The sequence below is a fragment of the Macrotis lagotis genome, chromosome 8, assembly GCF_037893015.1.
Source record: "Macrotis lagotis isolate mMagLag1 chromosome 8, bilby.v1.9.chrom.fasta, whole genome shotgun sequence".
NCBI classification, from domain to species: Eukaryota; Metazoa; Chordata; class Mammalia; order Peramelemorphia; family Peramelidae; genus Macrotis; species Macrotis lagotis.
This window is the reverse complement of record NC_133665.1, coordinates 137,695,280-137,714,397: the sequence shown is the minus strand read 5'-3', so window position 1 is coordinate 137,714,397 and position 19,118 is coordinate 137,695,280. Positions and strand designations below refer to the sequence as shown.

Sequence of the window (19,118 nt, the reverse complement as noted above, 5' to 3'; positions counted from 1 at the left end):
AGAAGAGTGAGGAAAGAGAGATTCAGAGAGAGAAAGAGAGTCAGAGAGAGAAACAAAGAGATAGAGAAAGGCAAAAGGGAGAGGGAGAAAGATTCAGAGAGAGAGAGAGAATCACATCTAGAAAGACAGATAGAGACAGAGAGGAGAAAGGGAGAGAGGGGAAAGATTCAGAGAGAGAGAGAGAGAGACAGAGAGAGAGACAGAGAGAGAGAGAGAATCACATCTAGAAAGACAGATAGAGACAGAGAGGAGAAAGGGAGAGAGGGGAAAGATTCAGAGAGAGAGAGAGAGAGACAGAGAGAGAGACAGAGAGAGAGAGAGAGTGTGTCAGACAGAGTCAAAGAGGGAGAGAAAAAAAAAGAGAAGACAGAAGACTGAAGGCACAGTGGGAAAACTGTTCAGAGTTCAGTCTTTGAAGTAAAAACCAGGCAAGTAGTTCTGACTGTGAACACAGACAATAATAAAAAAAAATTCCCAGAAATGATCTAACACTAGTTATCCAAAACCCAAGAGAAGTTTTATCTCATTCTAAGGTGTTCCAGGCAATCTTCATAATGAAAGCATCTCTTAGAAAGGAAGCTACTTTGGGAATCATAAGCAAGATGGAAAATGAGCTTTCATCACCTGAAACCCTCAGTGTTTAACAGCTCACTACAGTAAGAGGTAATCTAGTCCTGCATATATGCTGCTGCTAGGTGAGGGTTCCTCTCTGTTCCCAGTCTTTATCTGAAGAATTGTTTGACACCTCGAAGGTACTTAGATAAATGTCCCTGTTTCAGCTATCAAAACTTAATTAGGGGGCGGCTAGGTGGCGTAGTGGATAAAGCACCGGCCCTGGAGTCAGGAGTACCTGGGTTCAAATCCGGTCTCAGACACTTAATAATTACCTAGCTGTGTGGACTTGGGCAAGCCACTTAACCCCGTTTGCCTTACAAAAAAAAAACTTTAAAAAAAACTAAATTATCACCTGATCAGGATAGGATCTGAATAACTTGGTTTAGAGATGATAGATGCCAGAAACTACTGAATATTAGTCTAAAAGGGTAAGCCAAAGCAAAGTCCCTATTTCAAGAAATGAGAGTTTCTGTATCCCCTCCAACCCTTATTTCAGCTTGTTAAATTAAAAAAAAATACCTCGTGTCTACAATTTTAAAACCTTATAACAGTATGAAGTCTTAAGAGATTATCTAATCTGATCTGCTCCTATAATTTTTGAACTCAGGATGATACAGTCAGCTAACGAGACTATAAATCATAAGATTTCAAGCTTGAAATGACCTTCGAGATCATCTAGTTCTACTCCTTCATTTTATGGGAGGAAATCCAAAGAGAAGTGATTTACCCAAGGACACATAGCTAGTTAAAAGCAAAGCCAAGATAAGAGGCTGTTGTATTTTATTCCAAACCCAATGTTTTTTCCATGATACCCCTCAATATCTTACATTGTTCTTCACCCTAGTAAAGGAAGGAACCAAATCAGTCAAGATCCAAATAGAAGCTAATGAACTCTATTTTGCACCATGAAAAATGGAGCAAGGTTAACTCTTCCAAGAGCCAATAATAAATTCCTTAGCCATTCACAAATTATGATCTTTCTTATTAAGAATGGAAAAGAAGAGGTTGTTCCTTCATGGAAGGGTTTCGCACAAATGGAAAATAATTCACTGTAGGAGTAACAGTGTTCTTAAAGTGATACTATTTCTCTTCTATTGAAATCCTCTTCCTTCAAGGCCTATCTCAGGCCTCTACCATAAGGCCTTCCCTGATCCTGCCAACTAAAAATAATTTCTTCCTCATGTTTCTCTAAAAACCTGCCTGGATTCTTGTTTTGTTTTGTCTTATCACATACTACTTTTCATTATATATTCTAGTGCTCATCCTAAATACCTAAGCAGTAGGCTATACATTCCTTGAGGGCAGAGACAATGTTATTTTTTATCCTTGCATACCTAGCATAAAATAGGCGCTGAATAAATGTTTGTTAGATTGAACCACTAAGATGACCCCCCCCCAAGTGGCTACACCTCAGCATTATCACCTAAGAATGGGCAGCTAGATGACATGGTGGGTAGACTGTGCTGACACTGAAGTCAGGTGGATCTGAGTTCAAATCTGCCCTCAGGCTCATACTAAATATGTGACCTTCAGCAATTTACTTAACCCTGATTGCCTCCCACCCAAGGCTATCTCCAGTCATCCTGATTCATATAGGGCCACTGGACCCAGACAGCTCCCATGAGGAAGGTGGGACTGGTGACTTAGTACAGCACCCCCTCACTCAAATCCAATTCATGTGAATGTCATGGCATCATTTCCCTTGATGTTCCTGTCATCTTTGAGGACAAAGGACAAACATCATTATCACCTAAGAAGTGTTCTTTTAGGGGCAGCTAAGAGGTGCAATGGATAGAGCACTGGTCCTGGAATCAGGAGGACCTGAGTTCAAATTGGACTCAGACACTTAATTATCTAGCTTCATGACTTTGGGCAAGTCACTTATCCCCATTGCCTTGCCAAAAAAAAAAAAAGAAAAGAAATGCTCTTTTTAGTAGGTTTTACTAGAAAAGTTTTATAGTGGGGTGTCAAGATCAATAGAAATAGAGTAGGCCATGGATTTGAATCCTGCCTCTGTCACTTACTAGATGCTTGACTCTGGGCCTGTCACTTTAGTTTCTCAGGCCTCAGTTTCATCCTCTGTAAGAGGAAGAATTAGAACTAGATAACTCTGTGGTTCTTTCTAATTTCTCAGTCTCTTCTCCTTCTCCTCTTTTTCTCCTTTCCTCTAACCTTTTTAAAAAAAAAGACAAAAAGAATATCAGACAGGAAGGAAGAACATGATCACCATAGGATGTGATGGCCCCCCAAATTCTGCAACTTTGACGCCATTCCTGCAACATCAGGGAAGGATGCTATGAAATCTTCAGCATGTTCAGTTTGAAGAGTAGAACTCCTGAGTCTGGAAGCTCAGATTGCTAAGAGATTCTGTTCGGAGAGTCAGCAGAATGAACCAATGCTTTTCTGGGAGTTCACAAGGCTAAGCAGCTTCTCTCTTCTGCAAGCTTATATGCAGGAGGTTGCAGCATTTCTGAGTCTCATTTCCTTCAGCTTATCCTCCCTTTTATACATACACACACACAATCATATAGACACATATCCATAGTTCACACTCCTAACAGCTACCTGCTGGGAATAGCTTGTTACTCTATAGATAAAGTCCAATTTGACCCTGTCCCTTCTTTCCAGAAGACAAGAAAATTAAGACAAGACTTGATTTACACTTCTCCTATGAATTACCTTAAAAAATCTGGGATTTCACAGGAGAAAGAGGCATTATCTTCCCTACCCAATTCCACATCTTCTGTTTCATTTGCTACAGTCAAGAGGGTCATATAACAGGTCATATAAAATAAATTTAAAGAGAATAAACACAAATAAATAAATACTTGTTGAACTGGATTAGACTGAGATGGATTCCCTCATTCAAGGGATTCACCCTTGAGCACCTCACCTCTTTGAGCTGGTTATATCTGTAGAGTTGATACTTACCTTAATAGTCTCAGGTAGCAGGTAGTTAAGTTTTTCTGGGCAGGAAATAGGACTAGAAAGTCATGTGGCTATTAAAAAAATAAACGCCCTAGATCTTGCAACAGTCACATTAATGGTACTTCCTCCCTTCCCCACCCCCCCCCTTGAAGGAATCTACATACTGCCTGCTTTTGCTCAAAGCATATTTAGAATTCCCCTTTTGGAAACAGTGGCCCAGAATCTATGGTAACAAGTATGGGTATGTCATAGACGGAAAACATTTTAAGGGTATATATTGAAGTAAATGGGTCCCTCAGGTCCCTTCCAACCCTGAGATAGTGTGATTTTTCAGAATCTGTTTATCTTTATATTGTTGTTAAGGAATTTTAGCCGGATCTGACTCTTTGTGATCTTTTTTAGGATTTTCTTGACAAAGATACTGGAGTGGCTTATCATTTTCTTCTCCGGCTCATTTTTGCAGATGAAGAAACTGAGGCAAATAGGGTTAAGTGACTTGTCCAGGGTCACACAGCTAGTAAGTAGCGGAGATCAGATTCAAAATTTACAAAATATACTAGACTAAGAAGACATGTTCAAATCGTGCTTTTGTCATTTAATACGCATGTATCATCAAGCAAGTCATAAGTGGGCATGATCCCCTCTTCTACAAATGGAGGCGGTTGGACCTAATGTCCTTTCAGACTCCTTCCTTTAAAGTCATTGGCCTTCTGACTCAGTGATCTCTAAAGTCCCAACTAGTTCTCATGTCTATACTCTACAATCTTTAACTAACTTAGGAAAGAAAAGAAATTCCCTCAAAAAACCAGCAGGAGAATTTGTTTGACTTCCACAAAACTACCAACTGAAGAAGTAAAGGCTGAGGAGGTCTGTTAACACAACCATCTTTTATCTAAAACCAGAAAGCAACAACATTCCAGTCTTCAATATTAAATGAGCTGGTTACCACCGAGCTATTTTCTTCTTGCTACACATTAACCAGTGAAGTTGCTATGCCAAAATCATAGAACTATTATTCAAGGATATAAATTCTTGTGGTGGGGGAAGCAGTCACTACATATGAACGTATGGCTTTGGGGAATCTAGATTGGTTTGAGCACTTGTAGTCTTTTCCAAATCAACAAAATAATTCAGGCTTAGATGCTGTATCAAGAAGGTGCAGGGCTATAAACCACACATATTTTCTTCCCTGTTGCCCAGGAAAGTGCATTTCCATTGGATTCAACCTGCTAAGTGTTTATTCCCTGTGGAAAGAAACCAAAGCAGAAGCTAACTGTTCAAATTATGATTAAACTGGAGACCAGTCCTTTAAAGAAAAAAATGGAACTGCATCACAGGTCTGAAAAATACTCTACTCACTTAAACTTGAAAACACACAATGCTGAGTGGACTCAGTCTCCCAATTCAAGGAATATCTACTATTGGTTTCCAAATCTTCACAGAATTTCAGAACTCAAAGAGACCTTGTAAGACGGAATATCAAAGTTAAGTCAAATCAATAAGCATTTATTGCTTTTATTGAATCATTTTGGTCTCATCTAATTTTCTGTGATCTCATTTGTGGTTTTCTTGGCAGATTCTGGAGTGGTTTACGATTTCCTTCTCAAACTCATTTTACAGTTGCAGAAACTGAGGCAAATGAGGTTAAGAAATTTGCCCAGGATCACACAACTGGTAAATGGACAAATCTGAACCCGTCTCCTTGACTTTATCCATTGCATCATCTAGCTGCCCCCCAAGCATTTATTAAGAATCTGCTATGTTGGGGCAGCTAGGTAATCACAGTGGATAGAGCCTCAGCCCTGGAGTCAGGAGGACCTGAGTTCAAATCCAACATCAGACATTCAAGAATTGCCTAGCTGTGTGATCTTGGGCAAGTCACTTAATCCCATTGCCTTGCAAAAACAAAAACAAAAAACACAAACAAGAATCTACTATGTTCCCAAATATTAAGGCAAGTGCTAAAGAAAAGCCAAAGATAGTTTCTGCTCTACAGCTATTAAACATGTACCAACTGGACATAAACAAACCATGTACCATGTATTGAAGGTAATTCACAGGAGAAAAGTGTTATCATTGAGGAAGGTGATGGAGTAAATTGAGTATTTAAGTTACTTGATAAATGTATGGTAAGATACTAAAACCCATAATTCTTTTTAGTTATAGTTGCCTAGAGAGTTTGAAGGAAAACCAGGGTCAGATGGTCTAGGTTACTTCCAATGGTTACTTCTACATAATCCAGATTTCCTACAGAACCCACTACTCCCACTGGATAAACAAAAGCTCAAGCAAATGGTTGTTTCATTGTTCAGCATGACTTTGTTTTGTTTTGTTTTTTCATCATCTGAGAAGGGGTGGGAAATAATGGTTTTGCCTTGAGCAAATAAGGAACAGCCCTGTCACAAACTTGCAAAAAGTCAAATAAAAGTCAAAGAAAACTGGTACTTACATTTAGAAGTCTCTTCAGAATGGGTGTTTTTCTTTTTCTTCCTATTACAAGAGAGGAAACAGAAAGGAGAAATAGGAGAGAAAAAAAGATACCATCAGGATAATTCTACACATGTGATGTATGTAATCACCAGCCATGTGACCCACCCCCTTTTCTGTAGTGTGTTCACACTAAGAAATTTGCAGGATCCAGGGAACTGGTGCCCCATAGAAACTGGGCAATTTATAGCAGTCATTCTCTTGTCTTATTGGATACCCCAGAGATTGTGCCAAAATCTGCTAATAACAGCAAAAGTAAATTCTTGTTGGGACCAAAAATGAAACACTAAGGCAGCCCCAACTTAGAATTAGATGGGGAAAGGAGTCTTTAAATGCTTTCAGATTTGTGAACTCACAGCATTTGGACTTCATCTCACCCAGAGATACGACAGGACCTGGCACCCAAAGAATCATTCCTAAGTCAATCAATGAGTATTTAATAAAGACTTCCTACTAAGTTCTAAATGCTGTGCGGAAGTTCTCAGAATCAAAGAAAGGCAAATGATAATCTTTGCCCTCAAGGAGCTTATAATCTAAAGCCAGGAAAAAGAAAGGGGTATGTACTAGGATACATAATTTCATATCATTCCCAACCAGCTCTTCTTGAGAGCTGGTCTTACCCAGGCAGTCTAAGCAGTCACTTCCACAAGTATGATTCCAAAAATGAAGGACAAAGGATCTCTCATCCCAAAATATCCACCATACTGCCCATCATTCCACACTTGCACACTTTCATGGGGGCAAGGAGGTATTTCCTTTTGTTGTTGGATTTGGGTTTCTGAGCCAGTTTCCTTCTCTTCTGTCCTGTCCTATCTCCACCCACTCACCTCCTATGTTGGGCATATAATAATGGTTGTCCTTCGTTCTCGAAGACTATGACATCAAGGAGGTGATGTCATGACAAACACATGAATTGAATTTGAGTGATGGGATGCTGTGCTAAGTCAGCAGCTTCACTTTCTCCTCCAGAGCCATCTGAATCCAGTAGTCAGATAGGAATCAAGATGACTGGAGATGGCTCTGAATGCAAAGCAGTTATGATTAAGTGACCTGTCCAAAGTGACACAGCTAATAAATATCTGAAGCGGAATTCAAACTTCTGTCCTCCTGACTATAAGGCCAGTGCTCTATCCACTGTACCATCTAGCTGCACCATTGGGTATATTGTCACCAGTACAGAAGTTCAAAACTACTGAATTTAAATGAACTCCCAGTCTTAGCTTCCCCCAGGAGCAGCATCTACCAGTATCACTACCCATCCAACCATTTTTAATGAATCTTAAAAATCTTTCTCAGTAGTTAAACTCTCCTAGAAAAAACATTTTGACTAAAATGGTGAATTCATCAGTTAATTCCTAAGACAGATGAATAGCATCTTTCCCAAAATATTGAGCATTGTCAAGGGTTTTGAGAGGTTAGGAAGCTTGCCTAGATGTAAAACCCTATACCAAATTGTCTTCTATTGGGGGGAGAGGGGAGGGAAGGGAGGGAGGGAGAAAAATTGTAAAACTCAAAACTCCACCAAAAAAATGATTGGTAGAAGAAACTACCATTGTTTGTAATTAGAAAACAAAAAAATTATATAATAAGAAACATGCTCAGGGTCTCACAATTAATAAGTCTCTAAAATAGGATTGAAGTTTTTTCTAACTCAAAAGCTAACTTTCCATGTTGTCCTCAGAGGAAAATTTAAATAAATTATGATTGGATTGAATAATTAGACCTGAAAGGACTCCTATAGATGTAATGATCCAGTTTCTAGTCTTTCCCCCAGGTTTCCTCCTCTTCCCCTCACTATACCCCCCCTTCCCCATCCCTGGCACACTCTGACATTTCAGAACTGAGACCCAGCCCAAGAAGTGGCCTGACTCCTGAGCTGGCACTTAAAGTTAGGTATCCTAACTCTCAGACTAAGACTTTGCCTAGAATACCACACCATCTTGGAAGACATTATACCAACAAGCCTTTATTATCCACTACATTAACAAGGAAAACAAAGATTGGAGGACAAATTGAGAAAATAAGAGCAAAAGAGGTTCAAGAATAAAGAGGAATGGAGGGGGGGAAGGGAAAGAGAGCAAGGAACCAACTCACCAACTTCCCTAATTTAGCTTCCGGCCTTATTGACATCTGTCTGCTTCCTCCTCTCCAAGCCACAGAGACCAAAACATGAGCTTTTGGGTCCAAGAGTCATGTACTTCCCCACAAACAATTCAAAAAGGCATTTTTAGACAACCAATAAGCCCTTGATACAACCTGAGCCATGTCTTTCAGGGAGTCAATCACCCCTAACAGAGATCAGCCTACAATGTTCATTCAGGTACCATTCTTGGTCGTATCCCTGGAGGCCATTGGCCTGACAACACTGGCTACTTGGCAAAAGCCAACAATCCAGCCAAAGTGTACAGCTGGTTCAAAATGCAGAATCTCAAAGTGGCTTTGAATCCTGTCTCACCTATGAGCAATTTACTATGCATATATATTTTCACAGTCAATGAAATGGTGTTGCTGGAGAAGAAAGGACATTAGTCTTAGACCCAGAAACCTTGGTTCTGAATCCCAGTTTTAATGCTAGCTAGAAAAGTCAAATCTAGCCAAGTCATTCTGCCTCTGGGAGCTTCAGTTTCCTCCCTATAAAATGGGATAAATATTAATGCTGATATGGATTACCTCAGGATAGTTGTGAGAAAAATGCTTTCTAAGACCTGGAGAGCGATATAAATATGAGTTATTGTTGCAATCTTGAATGGGATCAAAAAATTGAGCACTTAATAAACTTTAAAACATTCTTATAAAGGTACAGACATGATGAATGTCTAGACTAGTAACTCTCTGAGATCAGGAACACTCTTGCTATCTAAGCTTTGTATCTATTTCTAGTCCAACAGTACTCTGTACACAAAAAGTATTTAATAAATGTCAGTCAATATGGTTTGTGATTAAAAATCAAGAAACTGTTCTGGTTAAAATGGACCCTCTAATTATTGTGGTGACCTTGGGTAAGTTACTTCCTTTTTCTGATGCAAAATGAAGGGACTGGACTACATGACTATATGTGAGTTCCCCTCTGCCTCTGAGGTCCCAGACTTTGGGTATAGTACATGATGCAATCATTAGGAATCCCCCCACCCCCTACCGCAAGGATGTCCAAACATTTAGGACATCCTTCAGGCTTCTAAAAGAATGGAATGTAAAAAGTGTAAAAAGTAAGGTCACCAGAGGTAACTACAACTGCTTTGACATAGGTCCTGGATATGAGAATACTATCAGGGGACTTCAAGGAAATTTTTTTTTTTACCTCCAAACTGGGTCAGGTACATCACTGTGATTTTCAGCCACACTTCAGCAGTTGATCTAAATTATGTGTGCATGGTGGGGGGGGGGGGGTTGTGTTGATATAATTCCCTCTGTTCCCTCATGGCCAATTCTCTGATTATGGATAAACCTTAAGACTCTGTCCTGGACCCCTGCCTCCCTTCTCTTCTCTACCTTAAACTTACTTTTGGTGATCTCATCAGCTCGCATGAATTATAACTTTCCTCTCAACGCAGATGATTCTCTTTCTGGAGTTCTCATCTTGAAACACCAACTGCTTGCTGGATACTCCTTGCAGAACTCTCCAACTCAACATGGCCAAAATAAAATTTATTAAATTTCCTTCTGAGGCTCACTGATCTTCATAAATTCTTTTTTTCTGTCTAGGCCACATCATTACCCTTCCAATCAACTCCTCCAAAAACTTAGAGTCAAGCACAACTCATTCCTTTCCCTCATCTTTCCCCATCTAATAAGTGGACAAGTTTTATTTTCACCTACATGAAATGAACCTTCATCAACTTTCACAATAACCTAACTTGATCCAGGTTCTCTCCTTTCTTCAATCCACATAGCTTCAAATTTGATGCTTCTACTTCAGAAAAACCTGAAAAGATTGGCATGAACTGATGCTGAGTCAAGTGAGCAGGACCAGGAGAGCATTGTGTACATTTTTGGTAACACTGTGTAATGATCAGCAATGATGGACTTAGCTTCTTTAGCAGTTCACTGATTAAGGTCAATCCTGGGAGACCTGTTATGGCCATCCACATCCAGAAAAAACTATGGAACCTTGAATGCAGAGCATAACATGCTATGTTCATTTTTAAAAACTTCTTTTATGTTTTTTTTCTTTCTTTCTCATGGCTTTTTTTTACCCTTAGTCCTAATTCTTCTTTCACAATATGACTAATATGAAAATATATTTATCACAACTGTACATGTTACAACCTATATAAGATTTTTGCTGCCATGGGGAGGTAGGGGGTAGAAAATTGTGAAACTCAAAAGATTGCAAAAGCATGAATGTTGAAAACTATCTATGCATGTAATTGGAAAAAATGAAAAGAAAAAAAGAATGATGCTCCTGAAGCACAAGCCTGGCCATGTTATCCCCACAAACGTTTCAGTAGATGTGAAATTTCTTCACAGATAAAACACACATTCCTTTTCCTGATAGTTAAAGCACTTCTCTTTGAGAATGATCAATCTATTTTTCCAAACTGATCACCCCATCCCACCTCTATGCCTAAGATGCTCTTATCTCTTCCTCTTGGAATTCCTAGCTCAGTTTAGTGGCTGACTCCTTCAAAAGGTCTTTCCTGATTTTCTAAACTGGTCATGTTTTTCCCAATCCATCCAACTGACCTGGAATCAAGCCTCGAGTTTAAATTTGATCTTAGACATCTACTAGCTGTGACGCTCAGCAAGTTCCTTAACCTCTGTTTGCCTAAGTTTCTTCATCTGCAAAATTAGGATAATAATTACCTACCTCCCAGGGTTGATATAGGGATCAAATGGGATAATATTTAAAAGACCATAAAGCATTACATAAATGCAATCCATTATTATGATTATGATTATGATTATGATTATTATTTGTATATATATTGGAACCCGAATAGAAGTTTACATAAATCAGACTTTTTGTCTTTCCATCCACAAAGCCACATATAGGCTTACACTCAGCAAGCATTTAATACATGATTGATAACTGAACCAAAGAGAAATGAATTGGAAGTTGGCTCCATGTGGATAGCAGCTCGCCCAGAAATAAGAAGACAAACACCATCCTCACACACCCCAGATCTCAAACCCAGAATAACCCTGTGCTTGTAGCCGGTTGAAGGTCAACTCCAACATCTCCCTGCTTTTGATTTACATTTCATTTGGCCTCCTTCAGAAATATTTTTAAGACTTTCAGCTGTACTAGGTAAATTTCTCAATGAGAAGATGTTTTCCAAATCCCCATCCTCTCTCTAGCACAATGTACAGACAGCCAAGACAGAGAGAACGGAGCAGGAGCAGAATTACTGGTCATAAATATAATGAAATTCTGTCTCTGTTGATGCTGTCATTCTGTGGGAGTATTGTAAAGGGGAGATAAATTATTTCCCCCTCCAAAAAAAAAGTCATGGCTAGCCTTGTTGGTTTAATAGATTAAAAAACAACATAATGAAATCCTCATTATTGGACAAAACTGCCTCAGTGGGAGTTTCTGGCTCTGATTGAACAAAATGATGAAGCAGTTAGAGATTGGTGGTGATCTAATTGGACATAGGATCACTACTGGGATGCTGCAAGGGGTCTTAGAGATCATGTCATCCAATCTCCTTCATTTTACAGGTAAGGAAACTGAGGCCCACCAAGAAGAAATGACTTGCCCAAAACTCCATATGTAGCAAACGCTGGAAGGGGAATTTAAATTCAGATCCTTGACTCTGGAGGCTCAGTGCCCTGTCACTGTAAGACAAACAGACAAGTATTTTTAGGTGTTGTGTTTCTCTCCTCCTCCCTACATTGGCACTTTCGAAAAAAATTTGGTGAGGGAGGCAGGGTAGATGAGGAAGAAACAGAAGCTCAGAGGGGATCACCAAGTGTGAATTCCAGTTCACATTAGGTCACAAGATTTAAAGCTAAAAGAGAATCATGAGATCATTGGGCATATTCCCTGCCATCTTTCCATTTTTCAGATGAGGAAAATTAAGGTTCCCAAAGGGTCCATGACTCATCCAGAATCACAGAGGTCATAAACATTAGAATCGAACTTGAATCCGGCTCTCAATTCCAAATCCACTTCCCTTTAAACTATTCCACCATGTACTGTATACCATAATGCCTTTCTCAAGAGGCCACATTAAAGAAAAAAAAAAACAACTAAAAGCCCACGTCCTCTATTTTGTGCCAATTACCAAGGCAGTCTTATAAAGGGCACCTACTTTAATCTTTTATACATATTTCCATGGTCAGGCATTTGGTTCAATCAGATTGATGTCACAAATTTATTCAATATATTTTATAAGTTCAAAGAAATAAATTACTCTCTGTCCAGAACAATGAACCTGGTCCTGAAGTCCCTGGGTTTGGAACTTCAAAGTATGAGTGGGAGCAGCCTGGTACAGCTTCAAAGGCTGCCAACCTTCCTAATCCTCAAATGTTCATACCCTATTCTATCTAGTTGCATTTTCAGAGGAGCTAGTTGTGCATACAGAATGACTTTTCTTACATCTGATAGATTTAAAACATTTCCCAAACCTTGGACTGGCCTATATGGAGTATAATCTTGATCTGTACCCTTTAAAATACATGGTTAGTGTCCAAAACAAATCACTACAGCAGCTTTTGATCTTAAATTGTGGTCTTTTCCTATCATCTTAGGAATATAGAACCTGAGACTTTTTAAAGAACAAAATGTAGATTTACAAATTTATCTATGATTTATCTTTCATCTCCTATATAGAAAATATCATTGCTTGAGGAAAACTTCTCTGATCCACCCACAGTCTTCCTATTCATCCCCTCCCTTACTCCAACACCAAAAATCCTCCCTGGGATATCTTTCTTCCAAGACTTTAGCAGCATTAAGGAAAAAGAATAGCACATTGGAAAGAGCATTGAGATAGAAGTCAAGACAAAAATGGTACAAGTACTGGCTCAGCTTTGAATTACATGCATATGTATCTGAAAAAGACACCTCTCTTACCTAGGGTCTCAATTTTCCCATTTTAAAATGAAGTGACTTTCTAAATTTATCTACAAAACAACCACTATTAATTCTATGAACAGTTCATATTCTTTTCTGTAATTGTTACTTATGAATACCTTATTTCTTCTCCTACATTCACATTTTGTTTAATTGAAAAGAAAAGAAAAAAAAAACCTTGAAGGCAGGGCACATTGTGTCTATACTCCCGAAGGACTTTATATATAATTAGTCCTTCATTTTAAAGAAAAATCATTGAATGAGGTTTTGTTTTGTTTTGTTTTGTTTTTAATGAAACCAGATCCTGGGACTGATTTCTTGTGTCAAATCCTTAATGTAACCTATAATACACTATTTTTCTCTTCAAAATAGCCTTACTGAATTTAGTGACATTTTTGTTCCATTTTTAGGAAATTAAGGTCCAAGAGAAGCTGTATTGGAGATTAGTTACATTTTACAGAAGAGAAAACTTAAAGCTCATGTAATCTCCAGCTTAAAATCCAACTGTTAGTGGATGGCAAAAATTAAGATTCAAATCCAAGATTTCAATGCCAAAGGTAGTCCCTTTGCCCCAGCATCACAATGCCTTTAATTAACTTAATACATAGTCAAATGGCATTTACAGGAGGCTAGCCTACAAAAACCCCTTCTCTACCAAATCTTGCTCAAGCTTGATATTAATGACAGGTATCATTATCCGTGGTTTAGAGATGAAAATGAAGAGACATAATTTGAACCCATCTTTTTGCCCTGGAATCCAAGACTCCCACCACAACAAGATGGTCTAAGACATTCTGCAGGTCTTACAAACACTCCAAGTGGAGGTCTTACAGACCTCTTACAGACGCTCCATGCTCTTGCCTATACTGGTCGTTTTCATAGAATGCTAAACCATCACCTGGTCATAATTAGTCATCTTGGATCTGATCTGGGAGAGTAAGAGGCTCAGAACAAGAGATGCCTCACATCAAGAATTGGCAGAATGGGAAGAAAATAACTTCGGTTATTAGGGGAAGAATTTCTGAATTAAGACCACTCACTGTCCTATACCAAGCTCCCCTTAGAGAATTCTATTGTCTATGGATTTATTTTTCTTAGAACTCCATTCGAGTTGAGACCAAAAGTTATAAGAGATTTCTAAGGAACCCTGGAAAAAGCATGGAAGATTTGTAGTGATTTGGGTCTATTGTTACCAAGACAAGATTGAAGTTCAAACCTCCAGGAGTCATGTGGGTCCTCATTACAACATATGGAAGACAGGCTACACAGTCTTGGCCCTGGCCCTTCCCTCCTCCCAGTGGCACTGAACCTTGGACTGCTAGGCAGTCCCCAGAAGAGGCCTCATTTTTCCTTTCAGTCACTGACCAGAGTTCAAGAGGCAAACCTCTTAAGATCTGGTATTCATTTTTAAGGTCCTCAACAATTTTGTTTGTTTAAGGTGAGACCAGAAGGCAGGTTAAATGTGTCCTGGATTTGGGGAAGTGAGAAAAGAACATGTCATTTTTTTTTTAATAATAGCTGCTACACATATCTGCATAGTTAGTTCCCTAAAGTAATCACTGTCAAATCTAATAAGACCAATAAATCATAGATCTTTTTCTAAGCTGCAAAGGTAAGAGAGGCAAGCTAGTCCAACCCTCACATTTTTTCAGATAAGAAGAGGGGTAATGATTTGCCCAAAGATACCCAGTTACTGATAGATCTGGGATTTAAAATTCAGGCCTACAGATTGTAAAACAAAGCATTCTCCCATTTTGGGTTTTTTTCCCCCCCTGTGGCCTACTCTCATTCATTTTTATTTACAAAATCTATCTACTACAGTATTGTCAGTGATACTGGATGGAAGAAGGGTCTCATGGAAAGCAGCATACCAATTCTTGGAAAGGATACTGGAGTATTTTGCCATTTCTTTCTCCCATGGATTAAGGTAAACAGAGGTTAAGTGACTTGCCCAAGGTCAAATGACTTGCCCAAGGTCACACAGCTACCAAGAATCTGAGGTTGGATTTGAACCAGGTCTTACTGACTCCAGGTCCAGTGCTCTCTATTCACTGAGCCACCTAGCTACCCTCGGTATAGGTACTACCAAGTCCCTATAATAATGTAGGTCACCAACTTCTTCATCACTTAGTAGTCATAGAAAGCTCCCTAGGGTACTGTGCCCAAGATCACACAAGTTTTGGCTTTTACCCCAACTCTTCCAGTCTTCTAAGATAGCTCTCAACCCAATAGACCACAATGCCTCTTATGTTCTAATTAAAAATGGATATGAATGTTACCAACTTAAAATAGTCCACACCACCTTAATGAGCTAAGTCCAAGAAATGTCAAGGCACTGTTCAGATGGAGTCAAACTTCTCTCCAGGCAACCCCAAAGTATTGTTTTGCTCCTAGATGTGAAACTATACCCCTGCTGCTCAACATAACCTTGGGATGATGCAGTGGTTTGAACAACAGAACATTTACAGGTCAATCCGGATCAGTAATCAGATTATGAGAGACCAATCTGATTTGGTCATCTCAGCTGGGTTATTTTAGTCATTCAGACTAAGGCCTCCTAAGCTTGTCCGTTCTATAGCATATCTGCAAATCCTTGTCAAGGAGAAGATGGAATGAATGAGAGAATGAGGACAGTAGTAGAGTACCTCAGATCAATGGGGTTAAACAGAAATAGAAACCATAGAAACCTCCAGGTCAGTTATTGACTTAGAAAACCATAAATTAACATTATCTTTGATATATATATATATATATATATATATATATATATATATATATATATATATATATATATAAATGTATTTACTTTCTTTGTTATTAAACATTTCCCAATGACATTTTAATCTGGTTCATTCTCTCCACACTTTTGCTTCTGATCATAAGAATTCAAAGAGAGTTGGAGATGGAAATGGCAAACCACTACAGTTCCTCATCTGTAAAATGAACTGGAGAAGGAAATGGCAAGGAAACTTGGAGATCATTGAGGTCAACTCCTTATCATATAGGTAGAAACCAAGGTGAAGAAAATTAAATGACTAGTACAAGGTAACATTAGGTAAATTAGGAAGTGGCAGGGCCTATAATCAACCCATTTCATCTGCGCTCAGATACATTGATCTTTTCCACTAAAATTGGTCAAGCTGACAGTTCATTATGTCCTATGCTATTTCTTCTCATATACAAAATAAAGACCCAAAATAAAATCAAAATTGATGACTAAATCATTTTATCTTCCCATAAGCAAATGAATGTAAGTTCACTGAGGGCAAAGCAAGGATCTTCTCTGTTATCTTTGTATTTTTCCCTGATGCCAAGGCATTTAATAAATGTTTCTTGAATTTAACTACCACTTTTATGATCTGAAGGAAGTCGTTGTCATTCAGTTATTTCAGTTGTGTCTGACTCTCCACGACCCTTTAGGGTTTTCTTGGCAAAGGTACTCTTTCCATCTCCAGTTCATTTTACAGATGAGGAAACTGAGGCTTAGGGTTGTCTTGGCAAAGACTGCAGAGGTCTGCCATTTCCTTCTCCAGTTCATTCTACAGGAAACAGGCAAACAGGGTTAAGTGACTGGCCCCAGGGTCATACAGCTACAAAGTATCTGAGACTGGATTTGAACTTATAAAGATGAGTCTTCCTGATCTCAAGCCCAGTGCTCTATCCATTGTACTTTATTTCCCTGGTCCCAATTTCCTATCTGTTAAATGAGGGGTCCAACTCAGTTGGAATCCTTCCAACTCCAGATCTGTGATCGTGTCAATTGAACTACATTGACATGACCTTGTTTCACTATAACTAGGTTCAAATAAGTGTAAATAACAAGTCTTGGGAAGTGGTTACATTATTCAGACCCAAAATGCATATTGCCATTGGGCTAGAAATATATAACATGTGAGAATTCAAATATATTAACCCAGCACCAGATGCATTATCTGTACTAACACTTGAGTGTATTTTACTGAGAAAGGGGAGGGAGGGAGAGAGGAGGTAGGGAATGTAATTCTTCTGTACCTGGGCTGATCCTCTGCTCTCCAACAGCCAAGTCCATTACTAAGTCTATATTCCAAGGCTTTCAGGTTTGTTAAGTCCTGCCAAAACTTGACTTCCATAGGCAGAGCCTTTGACAGCTCAAGGTCACCTCTATCCAATAAAGAACCATTGGGGAAAGTCATTAGGGAAAGTGGAGGGCTGGCAGTGATCAATCCAATAATCACTGATTAAAAAAAAAAGATGGCCCCCCCAAAAATCAAGGCATTCTAAATTGTCAAAGGCAGATAAATTGAATTTAATCCAGAATAGTGTTCTTTATTCTCATTCTTTGAAAACTTGGAAGCTACATAATTGATGCAGGAAGTCTTTAAGCTGAAATGCATTTCTTACCATCAGAAAATTCATATTGGAAAAAAGCCTAATAAATGTAATGGATGTTGGAAGGCTTTCTATTGCTTCTAGGATCGAATACTACATGTTCCTTAGCTTGGCATTTAAAGCCTTTCATCCTATGCTTTACTCCCCTTCATGTACTGGCCATTTCAGCCAACTCAGTGGACTTCCTCTTCCCTAAATTTGACATTTCATTTCCTGCTCCCAGGTCAAACCATCTTGCACTCTTAGAATTCACTGGCAGCCCACCACTTTCTAAGAGGTTGACCTTACATATCACCTGTGGAAAGCTTTCCTGATTACCTCCAGCTTCATACTTTCTTTATATTTCTCTAACTCCTTGTATAGAATGTGAATGCTCCTATAGAGCAAAACCTTTTAACATGGTCATCATCTTATCCCCAGGGTTTGTAACAAGAGAGATATTTAATGAGTGAATATTGAAGGCACATGGTCTCCATTAACCAGCATGTTGGATAAGCCAACATGCTGGTTGATACACCCATTCCCCCAGCATATCAGTGAATTGAAATGTGACTGGCATTTCTTAAGGAACTTTAAAGTATGTGAGGTTTTCTTAAGTTAAACAGTAGCACTAAGTGGAAACAGAAGCATAGAATGTTACGAGCTAGAAGAGACCTTTGGGATTTTCTGATCTAGACTCCCTCATTTGGAGGAAATGAGACTTAAGAGAGGGGAAGTGACTTGTCTAAATTCACCAAGGCAGCTCTGAGGAGGGGAGGGGAGGGGAGGGTCTAGCACCCTCATCAACTTATTCCCAGGGCTATGTCCTTGCCTCTTCTCTAACCAAGGTACAACACATACCATCTTGGCACAGATCAGCAATCAATTGTCCTAAGGGCAACCACAGCAACTGATAGACTGGGGAAAATAAAGGTCCTACTTCCGGGTGACCATAATTCACCTTAGGTACTTTAGCCTTGTAACTCCTGGCCAAAATCAAAGGGAATGGGGAAGTTAATTAACTCTGCAACTCTTAGAATGCATGTTTGGAGTCTGCCCATGAGTAGAAAAGACTTCAGGGGAGGTCTAGTAGCAGCTCATTATCATATTGAGTGCCTGCTTCTAAGGACAAAGGGAAGGCAGTGCCAGCTTCCACTATGGGTATGTGCCAGCCTGGTCATTTTTCTCATTAATCTGGAAATCCACACCTGGAACCCTCCCTGAGTCTTCAACACAACAGAAGCAAATAAAGGCTTTCGTAAAAAAGAGTTGACAAAGATCGCTGAGTCAGCTGTTGCCGGAAAGAGCTGTTTTCACTGTTGACCCTCTTCGGAGGGAAGTGACAGAAACTTGAGCTTTGCCAGGGTTGGCAATTTCAGAGGACAGCCAGAGCACCCCCAGAAAGCCTCCACTGACTCCTCAGCCAGGAGATTCTTTATGCTCTTTGGAGATTCTTTTTGTTTTCTCCCTCTAGGGATGAGTTCACCTGAAGAACCGCCCTTGCCCTCACCACACCCCCGCCCTACCAAGTATGGCATCAGTTTTTAAGTGGCAGATAAGAAACAGTACAATTTGTAGACGAAGTAATGGGGCCCTCCAGAAGCTTCTCAGCCTTTGACCCCTCCTTTTGCCCAAGGTCTGAATCAATTGAAATTGGGCCAGATCACCTGGAGGACCAAAGAATGGAGCCTGAGAGTACCTGGCCGTGACTGCCAATGAAGAA

General features: G+C 39.3%; 1 protein-coding gene across 3 annotated transcripts in view; it reads right to left on the bottom strand.

The window, feature by feature from the left end:
* The window catches only part of SLC6A6 (solute carrier family 6 member 6), a 134,608-nt gene that overhangs the window by 112,101 nt on the left and 3,389 nt on the right, over positions 1–19,118 (bottom strand). For all 3 annotated transcript variants that reach the window (XM_074198471.1, XM_074198473.1, XM_074198470.1), the window contains exon 2: positions 5,993–6,033. The gene's annotated coding sequence lies outside the window, so the exon portion shown is untranslated. The remainder of the gene's footprint in view (positions 1–5,992; positions 6,034–19,118) is intronic.